At 35.5% G+C, this 25,269-nt stretch overlaps 1 long non-coding RNA gene across 1 annotated transcript in view; it reads left to right on the forward strand.

The window, feature by feature from the left end:
* The window catches only part of LOC105493218 (uncharacterized), an 87,930-nt gene extending 66,771 nt beyond the window's left edge, over positions 1–21,159 (forward strand). Inside the window, exon 3 of the long non-coding RNA XR_011609565.1 lies at positions 20,842–21,159. This is a non-coding gene — a long non-coding RNA (uncharacterized lncRNA). The remainder of the gene's footprint in view (positions 1–20,841) is intronic.
* The last annotated feature ends 4,110 nt before the right edge of the window (positions 21,160–25,269 follow it).

The raw sequence follows: 25,269 nt of genomic DNA on the forward strand, positions 1-25,269 counted from the left end.
TTCTCCTACTTGATTTCTTTTTCTTACCTGATTGTTTTGGCTAGCACTTCTAGTACTATGTTAAATAGGAGTGATGAGAGTGGACATCCTTATCTTGTTTCAGTTCTCAAGGGAAATATTTCCAGTTTTTAAACATTCAGTATGATGTTGGTTGTAGGGTTTTCATAGATGGCTCTCATTATTTTGAGTTATAATCCCTTGATACCTAGTTTCTTGAGTTTTTTTTTTAACAAAAAGATGCTAGATTTTATTGAAAGTTTTTCCACATTTATTGAGATGATCATACGGATTTTGTTTTAAATTCTGTTTATATGGTGAATTACATTTATTTATTTGCATGTACTGAACCAATCTTGCAATCTTGCATCCCAGGGATGAAGCCTACTTGATCATGGTGAATTAATGTTTTGATGTGCTATTGAATTAACTTTGCTAGTATTTTTTTGAGGATTTTAGTGCCTATGTTGATCAGGGATATTGGCCTGTGGTTTTCTTTCTTCATTGTGTCTTTGCCAGATTTTGTTATCAGGGTGATGCTGGCTTTGTACAATGCAATACGGAGAGTCCTTCCTGCTCAATTTTTGGCAATAGTTTCAGTAGAATTGGTACAAGCTATTCTTTGTACATCTGACAGAATTCTGCTGTGGCTCCATCTGGTCACCATTTTGGTTGGTAGGTTTTGTTCATTACTGATTCAGAATTGGAACTCAATATTGATCTCTTTAGTGTTTCAATTTCTAATTAACTAAATCTTGGGAGATTGTATGTTTCCAGGAATTTATCCATTTCCTCTAGATTTTCTAGTTTGTGTGCATAGAGATGTTTATAGTAGTCTTTGAGGATCTTTAGTATTTCCATGGAATCAGTTTTAATGTCACCTGTGTTGTTTCTGATTGTGCTTATCTGGATCTTCTCTTTTTCTCTTTGCTAATCTAGCTAGCAGTCTATCAATCTTGCTTGTCCTTTCAAACAACCAGATTTTGGTTTAATTGATTCTTTGTATGGATTTTTGGATCTCAATTTTGTTTAGTTTCACTCAGATTTTAGTTATTTCTTTTCTTCTGCTAGTTTTAGGGTTAGTTTGTTATTGTTTTTGTTTGTTTATTTTTCTAGGTGTGATGTAAGGTTGCTAATTTGAGCTATTCTAACTTTTTGAGGTACGTATTTAGTGCTATAAGCTTTCTTCTTAACACTGCTTTTGCTGAATCCTGGAGATTTTGGTATATTATGTCTCTCTTTTTATTTGTTTCAAATACTTTTATATTTCTGCCTTGACTTCACTGTTTACTCAAAGTCATTCAGGAGCAAGTTGTTTAATTTCCATGTAGTTCTGTGGTTTTGAGAGATCTTTTTGGTATTGACTTTTATTTTTATTTCACTGCGGTCTGAAAGTATGGTTAGTAGAATTTTGATTTTTTAAAAAATTATTGAGTCTTGCTTTATGGCCAAGCATGTGGCTTATCTTAGAGTATGTTCCGTGTACAGATGAAAATAATGTACATTCTGTGGTTGATGGGTGAAGAATTCTTCAGGTGTTGATTAGGTACAATTGGTTAAGGGTTGAGTTTAAGTCCAGAATTTGTTAGTTTTCTGCATTGATCTGTTTAATGCTGTCAGTGGAGTGTTGAAATCCTCTACTATTATTGTGTGACTGTCTAAGTCTTTCCATAGATCTAGAAGTACTTGTTTTATGAATCTGGGTGCTTGGAAATACATATATATTTAAGATATATATACAATTCAGTTATTAACTATGTACAAAAAGAACCCCATTAGGCTAACAGCAAACATCTCCACAGAAACCTTATAGGTAAGGAGACATTGGAGGCCTATTTTCAGCATTCTTAAAGAAAATCAATAGATCCCCAATCTCTCCTCACTTGTAAGGTTTCTGGAGTCTGCTGTTAGCCTAATGAGGTTCTCTTTGTACATGATCTGACCTTTTTCTCTAGCTGCCTTTAAGATTGTTTTTCCTTAGCATTGACATTCTGGTGATTATATGCCTTGGTGATGTTTGTTTTGTATAGTATCTCATAGGTGTTCCCTGAATTTCTTGTACCTGGATACAAGATTGGGATACATATATATTTAAGATATATATGCAGTTCAGTTATTAATTATGTACAAGGAGAACCCCATTAGGCTAACAGCAGACATCTCAGCAGAAACCTTACAAGTGAGGAGAGACTGGGGGCCTATTTTCAGCATTCTTAAAGAAAATAAAAGGGCCCCAATCTCTCTTTGCTTGTAAGGTTTCTGTAGTCTGCTGTTAACCTAACGATGTTCTCTTTGTACATGACCTGACCTTTTTCTCTAGCTGCCTTTAAGATTTTTTTCCTTGGCATTGACCTTGGACAATCTGGCGACTATAAGCCTTGGTGATGTTTGTTTTGTATAGTAGCTCACAGGGTCCCCTAATTTCTTGTATCTGGATGTCTACCTCTCTAGCAAAATTAAGAAATTTTTCTTGAATTATTCCATCTAAAATTTTTCCAGGTTGTTCACTTTTTCTCTTTCTTTCTCAGGAATGGCAATAATTCGTAGGTTTGGTCACTTTATATAGTCCAATATTTCTTGAAGACTTTGTTCTTTTTTTTTTTTTTTTTTTTTTTTGAGACGGAGTCTGGCTCTGTGGCCCAGGCTGGAGTGCAGTGGCCGGATCTCAGCTCACTGCAAGCTCCGCCTCCCGGGTGAAGACTTTGTTCTTTTTTAAAAAATTATTTTTTTCTTCATTTTTGTCTAATTGGGTCACTTCAAAAGATTAGTCTCCAAGCTCTCAAAATCTTTCTTCTCCTTGGTCCAGTCTATTGATAAAGCTTTCAATTATATTTTTGAATATCCTTAAGTAAGTTATTCAATTCCAAAAGCTCTGATTGACATTTTAAAAATATATATATTTACCTCTTTCTTCATTTCCTGGATTGCTTTAGAAGTGTCTTTGTGTTGATTTTCAACATTGTCTTGGATCTCAATAAGCTTCCTTGTAATTCATGCTCTGAATTCTTTATCTGTCATTCCTGAGTTTCCATTTTGGCTAATGGCTATTGCTGGACAGGAAGTGAAAATCTTGGTGGTGTTACTACATTCAGATTTTTCATGGTGCCAGAATTTATGCATTGGTTCCTTCACATCTAGAGACTCTGGCACTTCTAATATTTGCATTTATTTGTGTGTGGGTAGGATTCTTTTTCTTTGTTTACCTGTAGTGCTATAGTTACTATTATTTTCTCTTTCCCTCCCCAACCCTCCCCACCAGCTGGTGTGACTATAGAGAATGCTGAGTAGCATCTTTTGGTCTTTCGGCTTTGCTTCTATAGCCCTATGCATTTCTTTCAGCAGTTTTTATATTGAGCTGTGGAGTTTGACCTACAAGCCCATGGATTGCTCTTATATGTAAGAGCTGGCTGTGGCCCATATAGCTGGGTATGTACTTGATCCTTGACACTGGCAGAAGCTCTCTGTTGCCTCAGGCAATTAGCTGATTCATGGAATGTATGGCAGTCTAAGTTTCCTGCTCAGCCCTGGGAGGGTAGGAGTCCTGAAGGGCAGGCCTGGACAAGGCATGTCCATCTACAGGTCCTCCTATTACAGGCACAGGCACCAGTTCTGAGGAAGAATCCAGTGGGCAGCCACCAAGTACCCACAGGTGTGCCTAGTCATGGAGCTGGGACTAGTTTGACTCCAAGTTCTCTGCACAGGGATGGCGGATGGCTTAAAATTCTAGCCCAAGAGAGTAAGCCCTCCAAATGCCTGGAGATCTGCCTGAACATGGAGCAGAGAGGGACCCCCTGCATGAAGATCTCTGCACAGAGGATGTGGGGTAACTCAGACTGCTAACCAGGCAATCAGGTCCTCTGAATGGCTAGAGATCTGCCTGGGCATGAGCAGAGAGAGCGTCCTTGCACCAAGATCTCTACACAGGCATGGTGGGACAGGCCAGGCTGCTGATTCAGATGAGCAGTGCTCTAAATGCCTGGAGATCTTCCCGCATGTGGAGCAGAGAGGACTTCTCTGCACCAAGATAACTTTAATCAACCAGAGGCCATCATGGGGGCTGTTTGCCAGTGTTCTCCTCTCTGGGATCTGGTAACCTTTTAGCTTAGTTATTGGAACACTAGTTGCCACATGATGACATATAGCAAGTTCTGAGTTACAAAGATTTTGAACCAAGTCTTCCTTACTCAATTTAGTTGGTTAACAATTCAATAACATATATAAAGCAAAGAAAAAAGATGTACTTATAGACATACATAACAGAAATTTAACAGTAGGAAATTCAAATATGCTAGATTCATTTGCTAGGAGTTTTTTTTTTCCTTAATTTTTTGTTTTATAAGAGACAGGGTCTCTTTATGTTGTCAAGGCTGGTCTTGAACTCCTGACCTGAACTGATCCTTTTGTCTTAGCCTCCTGAGAAGCTGGGATTACAGGCACATGCCACCATGCTCAGCTGGTGGATTCATTCTTGACAGCTGACATGCATATAAAAGATTTGAATAATAGACTTTATAATTTATTTACTGGCTATATCACATTGTTATATCTGACATATTAAAAAGTACCCTTTCTTTCCAAACCTCTGTGAAAGATATGTTTTAGATTGATCATCTACTAGATCTTTAAAAAAATCTCAATACATTAAAAAGTAAAACCAAAAGACCAACACAGTGATTTCCACTAAAAAAACATTTAGAAATGTATGACAATAAGAAAACTATATATCACAATTTATAGAATGTGTTCAAAACCATAGTCAAAAGAAAATTAATAACATTAAAATGAGACATAAATACAAATAAATAGAATTATTATAATTACATAATCATATCCAAATAATGCACATCGTTACATAATTTATCATTTAATATACATTACATGATCATATAATGTATAATCATTTATAACACATTATATAACATCATACTGATTCATACTTATAAATATAGTATTCTATATAAAAATCATATGAAGAAGAATAAAATAAACTTACAGCATGTAGTAGAAAAACAAATATAGACTAATTTAAAGATTAGTAAGTAATAAAAAACCTAACTGATAAATTTGAGACAGGATCTTGAAGAGATTTTAAAAAGTGACATATGTTCAGTGAGAATTTTAACAAAAGTGAAAAAGAAACTATAAATTTACAATGTTACAAGCTAGGAAGAGAATATAAGTGCTGTTCTTTACATATATTTGTAAGTGAATACTATGCAAAACTTCATAATAACAAATTTGGAAGTCTTAAAAAATAAAGACTTTTCTAAAAATATACATATCAGTAAAACTGGCAGAGAATTTTGACCAAATATATTATAGCTTAAAAGAAATTTAACCAGGAAGAATAAAAATTGTCAAAGAACTACTCCCAAGAAAAAAATAAGAAAATTTCAAATATAATGTCCTCACACATTCAAGAATAGATTAACTACTAGATGTTTTAAGTGTTTCCTGCACAAGTACAAAAAAAGAAAGCTTTTCCAAGTTATTTTTTCCTCAATTATAAGTGGGAGTTAAACAATGGGTACAAACGCTCACACAGAGTGGAAAAACAGACATTGGACACACCCAATGGTGGGAGGGTGGCAGTGGGGTAACAAAGGGTACAATGTACAGTATTTGGATAATGAGTGCACAAAAAGCCCGTATTTCACCAATATGCAATATATCCATGTAAAACAACTATACTTTTATCCCTAAATCTGTAAAAATTAAAAATTAAAAAATTTAATTAAAAACATACAAGAAGCTTTAAAAAAAATCAGTGTAACTCAGATTTTAATCTTAGAAGTATAGTGTGAACAAAATTCACATGTAGATCATTATTACTTATGAATATTAGCAAAAGAACTAAATATTTACAAACAAATTTATCAATATAATGTGCTATAAATGTGTAAGATTTACTTGAAATATTGTTACAGGATCCTTGGGTGTTGTTTTGCCAGCTGAAAATCTCTGTGGCCAGTGGCACCTTTACCTGAGTTTTGCTTGGGCCTGCTGGGCCCACTAGGCCTGGCAGGCTGTGCTCAGCATGTGCTACTGGCCTGTATCCCATACTTGCTAAGGGTGAGCAAAGCGGCAAGAGATGTGTGAGCAAGCGAACACTGGTACTGGCTACTGCACGCCACCAGTCATGCAGGCTGTGGTGGGGTGGGCCGCTCAAGGTGCCAGCCTGGGTGCCAGCCCACTGAGAGGCTGTGGTTGGATGAGGTGTACCACTAACAGCTTCCACCTGGAAGCTTGGAGATGCCAGGAAACACAGAGCCCCAAAGGGGATATCACAGCCCTGGCTCCGGGAGCTCCTAAGTCTGGGATCCCTAAAAGGGCACAGCTCTTCTCTCCTCTCTTCTCTTCTTCTTGTCATCCACAATGTGGTGAGCATGGGGTGTGTTTCAGCCCTGTTTGTGTTACTGCTCTTTCAGCCCCAACCATTTGGCAGGTCTCAAAGTTCTTGTCCCACGTACGGGAAGAATGAGGTACATAGACAAGAGGAGGGTGAATAAAGTAAAGAGGAGCTTTGTTGAGTGATAGACCAGCCCAGAAGAGACCCGCAGTGGGTAGCTCCTCTCCACAGCCCAGGGTATCTCTGTGAGTATTCATTCAGCTCTCAGCAGACAGGAGACCCTGGAATGGGTAGCTCCTCTCCACAGGCAGGTCATCCCATTGAGTGTACATTTCTCAGCAGAGAGGAGACCCTGGAGTGTGCAGCTCAGCTCCTCTCAACAGGCAAGTCATCCCATCAAGTGTTCGTCTCTCAGCAGAGTGGAGACCTTGGAGTGGATAGCTCCTCTCTACAGCTATTAGTCCTGTCATCTGCTCGGCTATCAGCATAAGAGGAGATCCTGGAGGGATAGCTCTTCTCTGCAAGCAGGAAGTCCCAACATCACTTCAAGTCTGGCTGAGTCCAGGGTTTTTATGGGCTTCAGAGGCGGGGAAGCACATGCTGATTGGCCCCTGTGCAGCCATGGGTTGGCCCAGAAAAAGTACCATAAGTTCCCACTCCTGTCTGTGGGACTGGCAGCCTGGCCCCCAGTCTTTAGGCCTTCCCAAGCTTGAAGGTGGGGCTTCACCAGGGACTCGCCCCTTTCACTCAGGAGCTTGTCTGCCTCCTGACTCTGTTTATGGTGCTCAGGCTGTTCATGTGAGGGGTGCCAGCAGGCCAGGGCTGGGCTGCCCTCAGCACCCCCTCAGCCTCCCTCCTGTGCTCCTCAGTGTCCAAAGTGTGAAGGGGGCTGAAGTGGCAGGGAACTGGAATTTCAGTGCTGCCCTGAGGGTGTGCACACCCAGCTGTGTTGTGACAGTGGCCAGGCTTGGCCTTGACTTTGCTCTGAGATCCAAGTGGGCACCGGGGAGAGGTCAGGCAGCAGAAACAGGCACTTCTGAGCCTGTGGAGGGAGGGGGGCCTTCCTGGGCCCCTGAGAGTTCAGAAATGCCTTGTTCTGCAGCTGCAGCTTGGGTGGCTGCAGCTGTGTCTGAGAGGGTAGGGATTCTTCCTGCTCCTGGCCCCCAAGAGCACAGGGATGCCTGGGTCCCCAGCTGTGGCTGGGTGGCTGCAGCTGTGACTAGGGAGCGCTAGGCTCCCACCCTGCCAACTCAGAAGTGGGTGGGGTTTCTGCCTGTTCCCGGCTCCTGCTGGCTTCATGGAGCACACAGCCCTGGCTGGGCATCCCTAACTGCATCTGGCATCAGGCCAGCAGCCACTCCAGGTGGGACACTGCTGCCATCAGTATGGTAGGGCTAATTCCTGTTAAGAAATTAACAATTCATCAGATTAAGAGGTCAATAGAAAAAATATTTATCATTGACTACACAGTAGAAAATATAATGGATGAAAATACAATAATCATTATTGATCAAAAAACAAAACAATGACACCTAACTAAAATAAGAATAAAAGAATTTTTAAAAATCTATCTCAATCTGGAAGCTGGCATCATGCTTTTGAGAAAATGAAATTAGAAGAAAGATATAGAAGTTTAGCCCTACTATGATGTAACATAATCCCAGAATTGTTCTCTAATGTAATCAGTCAAGAATATAAAATTAGAGATATAAATATTAAACATATAATTAAATGTTATGATTTATGATTCCTATGGTGGTTTATATAGAGAATCAGTTAAGATGGCACATTGTGTAAAGCAAGAACAATCATAGACATAATCAAAAAACTGCATTCAAAATATGCTCCAAATTGAAAACCTATGGTTTAGGGGATAACTTGACAAAGCCATTTTATAAAGGAACTCTTAGAACAAACTCTGAAAATCACTGGAAAATATGTGTAAAAAGAGTGATGGAGGAAATCTCTGCTAGTTATTAAAATACATTATAAAGTTAAAATAATTTAAAAATTAATATGTTAGTGTCAAAATAGTAAGCAACTGGAACAGGAAAAAAAATTAGATATAGCTGTGTGTGTGTGTGTGTGTGTGTGTGTGTATTTATTTCTCAATCCCTTTTGAAGTCTCAATGAATTTCTACTTGAAATATTAAACAAAAACTGAAAATTATGCCTCTTCTTTGATTTAGCAATTTCACATGTAAGAATTTAGCCTTACGGGGAGAAATCAGAAAATATGTAAAAATGTATATACAAGGATAATTATCTGTCGTAATGCAAAAAGTGAAAAATAATTAGTGATTCATAAACAAACATGGAAATCTCATTGGAATTCTATGGCTATTAAAATAGTGATATAAATGTACAGTTTTTGAAAGGGAAAGATGTCTACTTTGTACAAGTATATTTCAGTCTGATTGCATTTTGTAAAGATAGAATCAGCACATCTATATTATTTTTAAAAGTCTGAAAGGAGAGCGCATGTGATAGAGATGATGAAAATGCTTTATTTTCTTTCTACAGTTTCAGATGCTTTTATAGTAAGGTATTTTTAGTCTTATTGTTAGACTGTTCTTGCATTGCTATAAAGAAACACACAAGACTGGGTGATTTATGAAGAAAAGAAGTTTAATTGGCTCAAGTTTCTGCAGTTTGTACTAGCATGGTGCCAGCATCCGCTTGGCTTCTGGGGAGGCCTCAGGGAGCTTTTACTTATGGTGGAAGGTGAAGCAGAAAGCAGGCATGTCATGTGGCCAGAGCAAGAGCAAAAGAGAGTAAGGGGGAGCAGCTGCCACACAGTTCAAAACAATCAGATCAGATTTCATGAGAACTCACTATAGCAAGGACAGTCCCAAGCTATGAGGGATCCAACCCCATGACCAAAACACCTCCCACCAGGCCCCACCTCCAACATTGTCGATTACATTTCAGCATGAGATTAGGGGAGACAAATATCCAAACTGTGTCACCTATAATCATAAAAATATTATTCATTGGTATAATTTGAGAGTAACGAGGATGTCATTTATCTATTTCTCCTTTCTCCAGCTCCTTCTTTAACTTCATTCAGTGTATTTCCAAAGTGTCACTCTAGCATTCTTAAGAAGGAAATGGTGATGTGACATGCAGAGGAGGCCAGGACAGATTTACATGGCAGGGTGTTTTTCCTGAGCTCATGTGAATAACTATTATCCTTGGATATTCCTGGAAGTATCTGGAAAGACTTGTGAATAAAAAGAATGCATTGAAACATGTGAGAGCTTATAGATATTGATGTCCTGATGCTAACTTTACCTTGACTGCTTTTATATTCAAATTCTATTTGTGTGTAAGACATATAGGTAATTCACATATGAAAGTCATTATTTCTCCTAATTGCACACTTATGTACTTACCTAAAAAGAATTTTAAGTCATCAAAATATAAAGAGTTGCTTTAATGTTTGAATGGTATAAAATAAAAGTACTCTTAATGATAAATTATCTTGACAAAAAGCAATTAGATAAATTTAAACTCCAGTATTACAATCACCAATATAAAATATGCATACTCACTTTATTTTAAAAGAAAAACAAAAAAGCTACTTGTGGAGCAATAGGTTCAAGAATAGGTCTAAGAATGAGGAAGAAAGGGCCATTCATATATAGTTTAAATGATTAGGCCAAACTAATTACAAATTTTAAAGAATTGAAACCTTTTTAATGAAGTATGGTAGTACCTGAATTACCTCTGGCTTCCTAAAACCAGACTTAAGTAAAACAAAAGAGAGACTCATAGCATTAACAATATATGCATTTATATAAGCTGCATTTTACTGCTAATGGTTTAAATTGGCATGCCATTGTAAATGCTGAATGAATCTGTAAAAGTAGTAATATTCAGAATGATGCAAAAATTAGCAGGCATATTTTGAGAAACCATCTATATAGGAACAAAAGAAAAAGCGCTTAAATTGACAAGTCTGAAAGAACATTGATAATATTAAAAACTATTTTATATAGGTATTATTTATATTTTCATTGTAAAATATATGTACATTATTAAAATTTAGAAAATAAAAAGCATAAAGAAGAAAAAATCTTTCATAATCTCATAGTTATAATTGATGTTGTTATATATTATTATATATTGGTCATATAAATATTAATAATTTTCCTTCCTGTCCTTTTTCTTTTTGTAAATATACTTCCTTCCCAAAATTGAGATCATATTCTGCATTGATTTTATTATGCTTAGACTTACTTAAGCAAAACAAATGCTTATATGTTTATATTATATTAAATATTTCCCCAAGCCATAAAAATTCCTTCAACTACATTGTGTTTGCTGTTTTATATTCCACCTTTTGCATGTATCCTAATACATTTAAACATTTCCATAAAGTCAGACATTTGGATTTGTTTCCAGTTTTTCAGTATTATAAATAGCACTTCAATAAACAATATTATACATACATTTTTGTCCACATTTCTAATCTTTTCCTTAGGAAAATTTTCTGAATGTAAAATTTCAAAGTAAAAGGACATGAAATTTCATAGATTCTGGACACAACTTCATTCCAGAAAGTCTTTACCAGTTTACACTCACAAAGGTACCTGACAAAAACCCGGGGTTTTTTTTTGTAAAGAATAGATCCTATTTTGTACCAAGAGTATCTGATAACATCCATACAAATTTCCATAAGGTTATGTATTCAACAACAAGGGCAGTTTCCATAAAAAAAGGATCAGGAAATTTTTATTTCTTCCCCCAAACAAATCGTTGCAATTTCCTTTTGAGGTGTCAACTCTTCCCTTCTTTTTTTGTTTTGTTTTGTTTTGTTTTGTTTTCTCTAGCTGTGGAAATCTCATCCAAAGAGGCTATGTGAAGTCTGAACTAATTCATCTTCCACATATGATTTACTGCTTCCTACCACCAGGCACAATAGATTGTGTTCCCAATTTAAATCTGTGTGTTTCTAACCAAAGAAGGCATCTCGATGTGATGGAAAGAAAATAAACTCTGCCTTGGGAAAAGAGAGTTCCAGGCTCTCCTCTAGCACACTTGAGGCTAAACCCTCTGAGGCTGAACTTCTGTATTCCAAGGCTAATCCTACCATTTCACAAGATTATTATAAAAATCAGAAAATAATGAGAAGGTTAGTAGACTCTAATATTAATTAGCACTGAACACTGTCTTTATTTTGATGAGGTATGATTAAAACAGCCAAAAAATGTTAGCTCTAAAACCAAATTAGATCCTAAGTGGATTTAGTTCTAAATTCATTTACAACCAAAATAATTCACTCCCATTCCTTAGGTAAATCGAAATTCACACCCATTCCTTAGTTAACATGAGCTGTACTTTGAAAACAAAAACATGAACGGACTTTGGAAGTTCAAAATTTCTTTACTTATGTCTTTTAAAAAAAATCTATGTCTAGAAGAAAAACACACATCGAGAAGACACTTTCAAAAGCCAGACATTACTAAATCATGTACACCACTTCTGCAAAGGAAGTTGCTTCATTTTGTGTTAAGTTCTATACCAAAAATTTATTGGAATTGAATTTTATTGCTTTAAAAACGAAGTCTATGTCTATTCAAATTGCTTCTAATACAACATAGGCATGTAAAAAGTTTTCTATATTCTACTCCATATTCTTCCTGTGGTCTATAAAAAGGAAATTTAGGGCTTACAATTTCTCTCTAATGGTTGGAAGACTGGAATGAAAGAGATATTTTCTGAGCTGCACCAAACTGTTAAAATGTAGTCAATTTCAGCAACAATGGTATCCTTAATGAGATTTAAGAGGAAGGAAAGGGATTGTGAATAATTTTGGCACTGTCTTGTCTTTCACCAGTTGCTGCTAATCTTTTGAAAGGTTTTCTATTTTTGACCTACGTTCAGATGAACCCTGCTGCTTGACAAAGCTTGTTTTCAAGTCTGATTCACAAGAGCATTGCAGGGACTCCAAGGATTGAAGGTAATTCTCCTAGAAATATAAAAGTTGCAGTTGGATAATTAACTACTTCCACAGGAAACTTGAAGTACCTAGAAATCTGACTTTCCAGGACAGCATCATTCTATTGGTAGAGTGGAGGAAACAAAGCCCCTATCTCAGCATGCTCTTCACTGAAAACTGAAGTCAGTAGCCTGTAGGGCAGAGTCAATGGATCAGTGGGGCATGAGAAAGCTAAGACAAACACTGGGAAAAAGAGGCAATTACTCTGTGTCAAAACCAACCTCAGGACTCAAGATACTGATGTTTGAATGATCCCTGCAAACCACATTTTTTACAAGTGTCAGTTGTAAAATGGTGGACTTATGACCCGAATATTTGGTTGCTTAAGACTCCTACTTTATGACTATTTCTGAGGGACTATGCTCCATTTCCTTTCCCATGTTTCTAATGTGAAATGTCCACTTCACCTATCACCATGTCTCTGAGAGACTTCTCTGAATTCTCAGTTTTTTATACCATTTAAATAAATGTGATATTCCATTCGACTTCAATATTGTCATAATTACTTGGGGACACCAATAGACTATATTATCACTAGATAATAGATAAATTAATGTTTAGTAAATCACATAACTAGGATTCTATACTATTATGTATACAAATGGAACTTGGAGATTAACATTCCTTCTTTCATGATCCATGTTATAAATGTTTTCTGGCTTCCCTCTATAGGTTTCCAAGGAGGTGCCTTAGGTTGCAGATCTCTGGTTAATGATTAGATTTAACCTATCCATGAGAGAAGTTCCACTTTATCTTTTAAATACAGTGTTTTCCTGAAAGATTTCTTTTGAAATAATTGTTCTGCTCCAGACAAAACAAAACAAACAAAAACAACCAGCACTACCTACAACTCTTTTAGTAGTTTTAACTGATATTTAACTCTATATTTGTATTCAAGACATGTGTATTGCTATTGTTCATTTTCAGTTTTAGACATTTTTTCAGTCCCAGTCTAGTCAAGAGATAGAAATCATACCAACTGGTTCATCAGAAAAAATTTAATATATAAAGAATTGTTAACCAGATATAAATAATAATTAGCTAAGTAACTGCAAAGGCTAAAAAGAAAATTAAGTTACCAAAAATGTAGTGACTCCAAGAAGCAGTTGCCCACCTATGGCTATTGGAACAGAGTGAAGAGGTTAGAATTGTTTGAAGTTTGGAAGAGGTGTCCCATGGGGTTGGAACTCAGATCTCTGAGGAGGGGATGCCAGCAGACTACTGGGTGTCTCTAAAGGCTCTTGCAATAAGACTTCTTTTGCAAGTCAGGATGAAACTCGAAACTGAATTTAACTGGAATTAAGTGCTGTTGCTAAGGTGAAGAATATTATCTATTGTCTATGTATGAGGAAGATTTAATTCTTTTACATTCCACACCTCTCCATCTCCCTGCCTACTTTTGTCACTCCCTGAAACTCCTCACCTCTCTAATATATACAGTCTATATTAATACACACCACAGTTACCTCATTATCTTAGTTTAATCCGTTATTTCAGTGTTTACATTATTTTGTCTTTGTAAATGTTATTCACAGCTGAGCCACATAGTGGACTATGAATAACTTATGAATGCAATATTTGTCATCCTTGGAGTTAATAATTTCTTGGGTATTTTTTTCTTTGCCTGCTTGCTTCCAGTGCTCTCCTAGATGCACCCTCTGATTCTCAATACACACTTTCATCAGGTGACATAATTTTTTTCTTTGATGCATACCTGTGGGCCCTCCTGCTCCATCTGGACTGGTTGTTCTGTAATCTGCGTCAGCTCTCAGTGTGGCTCTGCTTTTGCCTGTGGCCAGGGTTTCTGGTATACTTGATTTACTACAAGCATTCTGAAATGTCACGATAATATCCATTGAGGTGGTCTTTTTCCCCTTTTTCATGCTAACCCCTCAGTGGGACCTTTCAATACTGAAATTCATGGACTTATGTCCTGGAAATTTCTGTTTGATTATTTCTCTGATAACTACAACCCTCTCCATTTTATTTGCCCCTATCTTCTGGAACTCCTGTTATCCATATATTAGAACTCCTTAAACAATTATCAAATTTTCTCTCATATTTTGAATCTGTCATTTTAGTTTAGTTTCTGGGAGATTTTTTTTTCCTACTTTGTCTTCCAACTTTTCTACTTATTTTTTAAATATTTTCTATCTCATGTTTAATAATCAAGATTTTTTGGAGGGTGTTGTTTTGTGAATATTACTTTTGTATACCTTCTTCCATGGATGTTTTTAAATCTTTCTATTGTTCGTGAGCATATGCTTTAAATATTTTTTATTCTCCATCTCTATGTATTTGTCTACTCTCTGCTTTCTCTGAGTTGCTTTTCTGTAATGTTTGGTTTGGTTTCTGTTTTCATCTTTAAGATTTTCTTCAAATGTTGAGGCATCTTTGGAGTTGGCTCATATTTAAGAGCAAAACACTAGACAGCTGATGAGAAGCTCAGGTACCCTCTAGTAGGCTTCTCTGGAGAGTGATTGAGTGGGACATGGCCATTTTGCTGAGGGCAGGGTGCAAGTATCTTCCCTTACACCGGTCTCTCTATAGGAAGGCTAGCAGGGTTCTTGGTACCAGGTTGGGGAGCAGGGACTCTGACTAGAACCAATTGTGTTCCATATGACCTCTCCCTATCTCCCAGTGTCTACATTCCAAAAGTGGGATCAGTACCCAAGGTTGATGTTCTAGTCCAGCCTTTCTTTATACTAAACCTGTAATTGTACATGAGCAAGAAGTCATCTAGATGACTAACTTAACTTATCCAGCCTTTCAGATATTCCTCATGTTTGTAGCCCATATTCTCCCATATGGCAATGTCAGGAACCTTTTGTTCCTGAGACTTTTCAGGAGACACAAATAGGCTTTCTCAATACCCTGTCAAATTAATTACCACTAGTACATTTGCTTTCCAGCTGTTAATATTTTGTTGACCTATCTTTTCTGCTGCAATTGCTGTTTCTATTTAATTTGCCTCTGTGAGTTTTTTACTTTATTTCTCCACTATCACTGCAGTGGAGAATTTGGAAGTAGCGGCATTAAAAGCAAGTATCCAATCCACTCTCAATCTACTGTAATAGAATTCTCAATTCAATTTATTTAATGACTATTATTTTGCTAAGTATTTTTATTTTTACTGAGTTAACAATTTGTGTTTAACTGTTTTACTAAAATTTCAAATGTGGTTATTGACATGGAGTTTTTTTGTCATTTTCAGATAAATTTTAGGCCTTTTTAAAGTTAATAATTATGGCCATATTTCTGTGGGTATATTTCAGAGTCTCAATTTTGTTCAATTTGCCTGTATGTTTGTCTTTATGCCAGTATCTTTATGCCAGTAACTTAGTAATGTGTTTTAAAATTAGAAAATGCAAACCCTCCAGCTTTGTTTTTTCTCATTATTCTTTTGGCTGTATGAGGCCCTTTGTGAGTCCAAATAAATTTTAGGATTTTTTTCTCTATTTCTGTAAACATCACTGGGCTTTTGATAGGGACCAGATTCAATCTGTAGATTCCCTTGGGTATGCAGACATTTTAAAAAATACTAAGTTTTCTGATTCGTAAACACAACATCTTTCCATTTATTTGACTCTTTTTTTCAACAACGTTTTGTAATTTTCAGTATACAAATCTTTTATCTCCTTGGTTAAGCTTATTCTTAAGTATTTTATTTTTTTGATGCATTTGTAAATGAAATTATCTTAATTTCTTTTTCAGATTTTTTATTGGTAGAGTATAGAAAAGCATTTACTTTTGTATGTTGATTTCATGTCCTGCAACTTTGCTATATTCTTTTATTATTTCTAACAGATTGTTTTGGTGGAATTTTTAGAGTTTTCTATGTATAAGATTATGCCATCTGTGAAGAAGATAATTTTACTTCTTCCTCTCTGATTCAGATGCCTTTTATTTCTTTTTGTTGCCTAATTGCTCTGGCTAGTATTTCCACTACAATGTTGAATAGAAGTAGTGAGAGTGAACATCCTTGTCTTGTTCCTGAGCTTAGAGGAGAGGCCTTCAGCTTTTTATCATTGAGTAAAATGTTAGCTGTGGGATTCTCATATATGACTTTTATTATGTTGAGGCAATTTCCTTCTATTCCTAGTTTGTTGAGTGTTATTAACATGGAAGGGTATTGAATTTTGCCGAATACTTTGTATGTTTTGAGATGATCATGTAATTTTTGTCCTTCATCCTATCAATGTAGTATATCACAGTAGTTGATTTTTACATATTGAACCAACCTTGCATCTCAGGGGTATGGTCCACTAGGTCATGGTGTATGATCCCTTTAATATGCTGTTGAAATTGGTTTTTCAATATTTTGTTGAGGATTTTTGCCTCTATATTCATTAGGGATATTGAGCTGTAGTTTTCTCTTCTTGCAGTATCTTTTTCTAGCTTTGGTAACAAGACGATGCTGGCCTTGTGCAGTGAGTTTAGAAGTGTTGCCTCCTCTTCAGGTTTCCGGAGGAGTTGGAGAAGGATTGAATGATAGGTAGAATTCACCAGTGAAGCCCTCTGGTCCTAGGCTTTTCATTATTGGGATAATTAATTCAATCTCAATACTGGTTATTGGTCTGCTCAACCTTTCTATTTTTTTCAATATACAGTCTTGGTAGATTATATGTTTTAAGGAATTTATCCATTTCTTCTAGATTATCCAGTTTGCTAGCATATAATTGTTGATGGTAGTCTCTTATAATCATTATGATGTTTGTGGCAAAAGTTGTAATATCTCCTCTTTCATTTCTGGTTTTATGTATTCTTTTCTCTTTTTTAAATTAATGTAGATAAGTTTTGCTCATGGTTGATCTTAAAAAAACCAGCTCAATTTTGTTAACTTTTTTCTATTCTCTATTTCATTTATTTCTGTTCCTATCTTAATTGTATCCTTCTTTCTGCTCAGTTTGGCCTTATTTCCATCTATTTTTTAATTTCTTGAAATGTAAATTTAGGTTGTTAATTTGAGGTTTTTTCTTTTTAATGTAGGGATTTATCACTATAAATTTTCCTCTTGGTACTGCTTTTTCTGCCTCCCCTTAGTTTTGGTATGTAGCAATTTCATTTCCATTTGTCTTGGATTATTTCTAATCTCTCTTTAGATTTCTTTTTCAAGTCATTGGTTGCTCAAAAGTGTGTTGTTTTATGTCCACATATTTGTAATTTTTCTAATTTTCCTTCTGCCATTAATTCTAGTTTCATTTCATTGTGGTCAGAAAAGACACCTGATATAATTTCAATCTTTTAAAATTTGTTAAGACTTGATTTTTGAGCTTGGTTATAATTTATCTTAAATAATGTTACATATACATTTGGGAAGAATGGGTATTTTGCTGCTATTGTGTAAAATGTTTTGTATATTTCTTTTAAATCCCTTTGGTCTATAGTGTTGAGTTCTTTGATCTTTAATCCCTTATTGATATTCTGTCTAGATAATCTTTCATTGAAGGTGAAGTACTGAAATCCTTATTATTAAGTATCATTGTCCATTTCTGTATTAAGTTCAGCCAATGTTTGTGTCATGTATTTTGGTGTCTGATTTTGTATATATATATGTTTATAATTGTTATATCAAAGAATTGAGCATTTTATTATTACATAATTTCCTCCTTTGTCTCTTTTGACATTATTTTCAATTAAAGTTTATTTTGTTTTATATAAGCACAGCCACCCTTACTCTTTTCATTACCATTTGCATAGAATATCTATATCCATCCTTTCACTTTCAGCTTATGTGTGTCCTTAAATTAATTAATTAATTAATTTTTTTTTTTTTTGAAACTGAGTCTTGCTCTGCCACCCAGGCTAGAGTACAGTGGTGCAATCTCAGCTCAATTCAACCTCTACCTCCCGGGTTCAAGCGATTCTCCTGTCTCAGCCTCCTGAGTAGCTGGGATTATAGGTACAAGCCACCACATCCAGCTAATCTTTTATATTTTTGGTAGAGATGGGGTTTCACCATGTTGGCCAGGCTGGTCTCAAACTTCTGACTTCAAGAGATCCACCTGCCTTGGCCTCCAAAACTGCTGGGATTATAGGCATGAGTCACTGTGCCCGGCCTTATGTGTCCTTAAATTTAAAGTGAGTCTCTTATAGATAGCATATAGTTGGATTTTTTTTTTTTTGTCTATTTTGTCTGTGTCTTTTAATAGGAAAACTTAATCCATTTATACTTAAAATAATTTTTGATAAAGACTTACTAGTGCCACTTTGTTAATTGCTTTTCTGTCTGTCTTGTAAGGTTTTTTTGTTCCTCTTTTTCTCTATTACTGTCTTCATGTTTCACTAATATTTTTGGTACTGATATACTTTTATACTTTTTTCATATCCTTTGTGCATCTTCTATAGGTATTATATTTGTTTTTACCAGGGAGATTACATAAAATTTATTATTTTTATAACAATCCATTTTAAGATGACAGGAACTTAACTTTAATTGCATGCAAGTATTTTACACTTCTCACACACAGATACACACTTTGTTATTGATGTCACAAATTACATCTTTTTTATGTTATGTAACCACTAATGTATTTTTGAGTCACTTCTTTCTTTCTTTCCTTCATTTCCTTCCTTTCTTTCCTTTATTTTCTTTCTTTCTTTTTTTGAGACGGAGTCTTGCTCTGTCACCCAGGCTGGAGTGCAGTGACTCGATCTCGGCTCACTGCAAGCTCCGCCTCCTGGGTTTACGCCATTCTCCTGCCTCAGTCTCCCAAGTAGCTGGGACTACAGGCGCCTGCCACCATACCCGGCTAATTTTTTTGTATGTTTAGTAGAGACGGGGTTTCACCGTGTTAGTCAGGATGGTCTCAATCTCCTGACCTCGTGATCTGCCTGCCTCGGCCTCCCAAAGTGCTGGGATTACAGGCATGAGCCACTGCACCTGGCCTATTTTTTGTTTTTTTACTTCTATATTATAATTTAAAAGGATTTACTTGCCACCATTAAGTATAACAATACTCTGTGGTTGTCTATATATTTACCTTTACCAGAAAACTTTATATTTTCAATTTTTTGTATTGCTATTTAGTATCCTCTTGTTTCAACTTGAAGTTCTCCCTTTAGTATTGCCTATAAGGCAGGTCTAATGCGGTTGAACTCCATCACTTTTGTTTATCTGGAAGTCTTTATTTCTGCTTGATTTTCAAAAGATAGTTTTAATGACTTTAGCATTCTTGATAGTATTTTTTTTTTCTTTTAATGATTTGAATATGTCATCCCATTTCCTTCTGACCTGAAAGATTTCCACAGAGAAATCAACTCATCATCCTGTGGATGACGATGAGAGCTTTCCTTGTATGTGATAAGTTGCTTTTTTCTCTTGCTGCTTTGAAAATTATCTCTTTGTCTTTGACTTTTCACAAAGTAATCATTGTGATCATTTGTAATCATAATGTTCCTGGCTATGAATTCTCTGAGTTAGTTGCAGTAAGAGAATTTGTTTGGCTTCTTGAATCCTTCCTTAGATTTGAAAAGTTTTCATCCATTATTTTTTAAAAATCAACTTCCTTGTCCTTTGTTTTTCTCTTTTCTTTCCGAATATTTCATAATACACATATTGGTTCTCTTAATGGTGCCTCATAAGTCCCTTAGGCCTTCATTCTTCCTTACCATAGTTTTTCCCTTTTGTTTTTCTAGCTGGATAATTTCAAATGACCCATATTTGAGTTCATTGATTCTTTCTTCTGCTTGATCAAGTCTTCTTTGAACGACTCTAGTGAATTATTATGTTCTTCAGCTCCAAAATATCTACTTGGTTGTCTTTTACATTCCTTTTTCTCTGTTGATAGTGTAATTTCAATCATACATAGTTTTTTTGAACTAGTAGAGCATATTTATGATGGCAGTTTTGAATTCTTTGTCCAGTAATCCATATACTTCTCTTTCTTTAGGATTGGTTTATGAAGATTTAATTTATTTTGTCCCTTTTTGGGGTCCATGTTTTCCCATTTCATCATGTGTCATATAACTTTGTGTTGGGATCCATGTATTTGAAAAAATCAGCCATTTTCCCAGTCTTCATGGACTGGATTTGTAAAGAAAAAAAAAATACTCACCATTCAGTCTGGCTATAGATTCTGGGGCCTCTAAACCTTTTTAGGGAGATGTAACTTCTCTAGTTCTGTGCATACAGTTGCTCAGTTAAACAGACACTGGTTTCTTCTTCAGTAGTTCGTAGTCCCTGAATTCCTCTGGCATTTGTCTATGGCATTGCAGATTCTATGGTTCTACTCCGGAAGCCCTCTGCTCACCCTTCTCCTCAGTGGCCTCCAGGCATCCAAAGTATGCCAGCTCCCTGTCAGCATCCCAAGTCAGACAAAACAGATACCAGTCATTTGGACATCCCTCAAAAGATCTGGCATGTCAGATACAGCCTCTATCCATCTCCCTCCTTTCTAAGGAAGAAGACTTGAGTTATGCAACTATTACACCCAACTGTGCTGGCCACAGTAAACCTCTTCCATCACTTTTCCCTCTTCTTTGTTCTCAGTTTCTTCCGGGCATCCAAACATGCCAGTTCCATCAGCACTTCAAATGGAGCAAGACAGAAATTAGTCCCTCAGGCAGCCCTTCAAAAAGCCAGACATTGGACACTCCCTCCACTCTTCTCTGTCCAAACCGAGCTGTTCTCTCCTGGTGCTGAGCTGTACTGCTTTGGGGTAGGAGCTGATGTGGATAAAATGAAATTGCTTTTCTTACTTATTTTATTATGACTATTCTTGGCTTTGTGTTTGCCTGAGGTACTGTCTCTTAACTGGATTCTGGAATTCTCATAAAAGTATTTTATTTAATATATATTGTTAAATTGATGTTTTGGTAACAGAACAAGGGCTGAGGATTTATATTCCATCTTTCAGATGTCATCTCCCCTCAATCCTTTAATATGCAAGTTTAATGCATTTTATTTAATATGCCTACTGATATGTTTGTGCTTATTTTTACTTGATTTTTAATTTAAATTTATCTTTGCTATTAATTTTCTATTTTATTCCTTTCTCTTTCTACTTTCAGTAGAATTGAATAGTTTTGCTATATTGTTTTTATTAGTTTGGAAGCTTTATAATTTTTTCATTCTTTTAATTATTACACCTATTTTAAAAATACATAAATAAGTTTTTCTTAATAACAGTCTAAAGTTATTTATTATTTTATTCACCCAAGCATGACAGAGACCTTAGCACATTTAAATTCTCCACAAAGCGTCTCATTAACACTCAATCTTGTCAACATTGCCTAGAAATTTTCATGTTTTTTTCTATTGATACAAAAACTCTACTTGTTTTATATTTGCTAATAATTTTAATAAAGTTGTGTGCTCATTATTTTTTTCCCACCTCTTCCCTTTGAAGTCATTTAATATTTTCCTAAGTAAATAATTCTATTAATACTAGTTCTTTCAGCAAAAATATGTAAGGGATTAATTTTTGAATGTCTGTAATAATGTTTATTTCTTTCTCATTTTGATGGTAATCAACTTTATATTGAATTCCAGGCTGACATTAATTTTTTCCTAGGCACTTTAGAGATATTACTGTATTATCTACTGGCATCTATTCTTGCTGCTGAGATTTTTGTTTTGATACCATTGTAAACAATACATATTTTCTAAAGGTTTTAAGATTTTTTCCCTTGATCTTTGATAATGCAGCATCATTGAAATGTGACTAAGGATTTCTTTATTCTTGTTCATCTTACTCAGGACTTTGTAAGTCTTAGAATTTTTTTTTAATTCTGGAATATTTTAGCTGTTATTTCTTTAAATATTATTCTTTTAAAATTTTCAAAATTTTATTCTGGAATTAATATTGGAGCTTCTCTATGTGCTTTCAGAACTGCTCTTTCAACTTTTACCTCTATTTTTCTGTTACAATCCAGATAAGTTTTTTAGTGTAATATTCCAATGTCTTTTAAAAATTGTATCTAATGAAAAGTTGTAGTGTCTATTGTGATGAATTAAAAACTTAATAACCATCTATATCAATTCCAAATTCTCTAATTTTTTATATCCACTCCTTTTTGCTTCATGGACACCTATTTTAGTGTTACAATTTTTTGTTTATTAAAATGAAAGTTATAACTATATCTCTGAGCACACTGAAGTCAACATTTTTACTTAAAATTATTTTTCAGACTCTGACATAAAGTTAAATGTACTTAGAATCAAGTTATGTTATGACAGTAGGCTACTGTGAAAGAAAATTTTGTTTGCTTGTTTTTTCTCTTTCTCTTTCTCTGCTCACATTTCTTTTAGCAGTGGTTTTTGAAGTTTTCTCACCAGGCTCCTATGCCCTTAGTAAAGAAACAACACTTAAGGATTTCTATTTTATTATAATGTAAAAGACAATGTATACACAATCATCATTCTAGTAAGCTACTTTATTCAGTTTCTGGTTTATTTCTTCATATTATGAGTAGACTAGAAAACATAAACCCGTTGGACATTTTGAAGTGATGTTCCTGTCTATCATTTTGTGTATCCTTTTTGCAAATCTCATTGATCGACCCAGTGTAAGTTACTTCATTTCACTTCACTTTTCACTTCTTCTTTTTTATTTTTTATTTATTTTTTTGAGACAGAGTCTCACTCTTTCACCCAGGCTAGAGTACAGTGGCCAGTGGCATGGTCTCGGCTCACTGCCAGCTCCACCTCTTGGGTTCACGCCATTCTCCTGCTTCAGCTTCCTGAGTAGCTGGGACTACAGGGGCCCACCACCACACCTGGCTAATTTTTTGTTTTTTAGTGGAGATGGGGTATCACCATGTTAGCCAGGATGGTCTCAATCTCCTGACCTCATGATCTGCCTGCCTTGTCCTCCCAAAGTGCTGAAATTATAGGCATGAGCCACCGCGCCCAGCCAACTTCACTTTACTTCACTTCACTTCTAAACAATTGAGGAATGCTGGTAACAATATATGTCCATTTTAAGCTTATGACTTTTTCGGTTTTTCAGAACAGAATTTTGTTTCATCTTCCTGACCCTCCCAAGTCTCTAAATTGCAAGGCTAAACACATTTCCAGAACCAGAAATACTTTAGTATATAGGTAAACATAATCGATAATCTAGAATAAGATTTAGTTTTACTGAAGTAAAAACACTTCCATAGCTCTTAGTTTTTAATAAAATCTCTGCAAAATCAATGTTATAAAATAATAACTATTGCATACTCACATGTCTTTTATGCAAAATTCATGCACATGTAATTTAATAGGTACAACAAAGCTTTCATAGACACCTAAACACTGGAAGAAACTGTATCATATCCTTAGCTTAAACTATTTGCCAAAGAAAATTCAGGAAGTTAGTAGCTGAACTGGAATTAAAACCCAAGTTTGTATGATTTCTCAGCCTACAATTTTAGCTTTATTACTACCACACATTGGCCTAATGTTGTATAATTTGGAACTCTTTTGGTTATGATAAAAAACACTGTACAAACTAAAAGAAGAAAAGTTGTTGACTCATGTAACTGGAAAAACTCGGGGTAAAACGGGCTTCAGAAATGGCTCTACATACACTCAAAAATCAGCAGGATGTGGTTTCTCCCTGCTCCTGGTTGAACTCTCCTCCATGTGCTGGCTTTAATCTCTGCATCTGTAGTAGTAGAATTGCTACAGCAGTGATAGCCTCACATCCTCTCAAGTTTAAGTCCAAATTGAAAGATTCCCTTCCCAGTAGTTCTTAACATTTGCCATTATAATCACCCTGACTGGTGCAACTTGAGTCTTACGCCCACTTGTTTACAAATCACTGAGGCCGGGATAACTGTGATGATTAACCTAAGCCTAGGTAATATATTCTATCTGTGTATACACTGCATGGAATCCAACCTAAAGGAGTGGATTACTACACTCAAATTGTTAACATTTACCAGAAAGCAGTTGGTGGCTGCTAGAAGACCAATATAAAAGACATGTCCACCTGAGTTGTGACTAATAGTTGAGATTTTACTATTAAAACAGATTATCCATTAGCATCAAATGTCTCCTACTTCCTCAAGAAGAAACAAGATTTGTAAAATATACACATGAACTGGGAGAAATAATTGGAATTCAAAATATTCTTGTGATGACGTTGCTCTGGAGGCATAGTATAAGGCAGTATTACTAATCTAAATTGATGCCTGCCTTTTATTCACGTGAAAGAAGAGATGTGGATGTGCGGCAGTTGAGAAGGAGGAGTGAGTGATGCTTAGCTTGATTGAGAAAGGTTAATTACATGTGAAATGAGGCTGGGATTCAGAGGATGTTTGCTCTAGATTTTGTGTAATGTTATATTAACACTGGGATTCTCTTTATTCTATTAACAAAATAAACTCATTTTGTTTGGTTTCATTGTACAGTTGCTTTCATCCCACTGAACATTTATACTATTATTTAATTTTCCTAAACATTTGTGGATAGTGAAATATCTATACAACTAAGCAACTGCAGGATATTAAAGACATCCAATTCTTACAGAGATTTGATCTGCTAATTAGCCACACCAATTTTATGGATCATTGCATCTCACTTAAAATGTATTGTTATACGTTTATAATCTTTCCATAATGAGCTTTTATTAAGTGCATGGGCCAACTTCTGTGTGATGTACAAGAAAATCCTCTTTCCCTTACCTAAATAATACATTTGCAGACCTAGTAAATCACAATAATATTCCATTGAAAATGGTCCTCTTGGCATTATTAAATGGCTTATTTGGGACTGAGATAAAAATTACAAATACCTAAGAATGGAAGAGCCAGAGTGGTGTCCAAAGAGGATCAAAGACATAACCTCAGAGAGGTAACAAAAGAGACAGGTGGAGAGGAGGAAAGTCATCATCTAATAAACTGATAGGCAATATAAATTTATGGAGAAAACAAATGGGAGTCAAATTTTCTTTTATTATCACGATGATGTTATCTATCTTTTGCATTT

This window comes from Macaca nemestrina, chromosome 11 (assembly GCF_043159975.1).
Source record: "Macaca nemestrina isolate mMacNem1 chromosome 11, mMacNem.hap1, whole genome shotgun sequence".
In the NCBI taxonomy this organism is placed as follows: domain Eukaryota; kingdom Metazoa; phylum Chordata; class Mammalia; order Primates; family Cercopithecidae; genus Macaca; species Macaca nemestrina.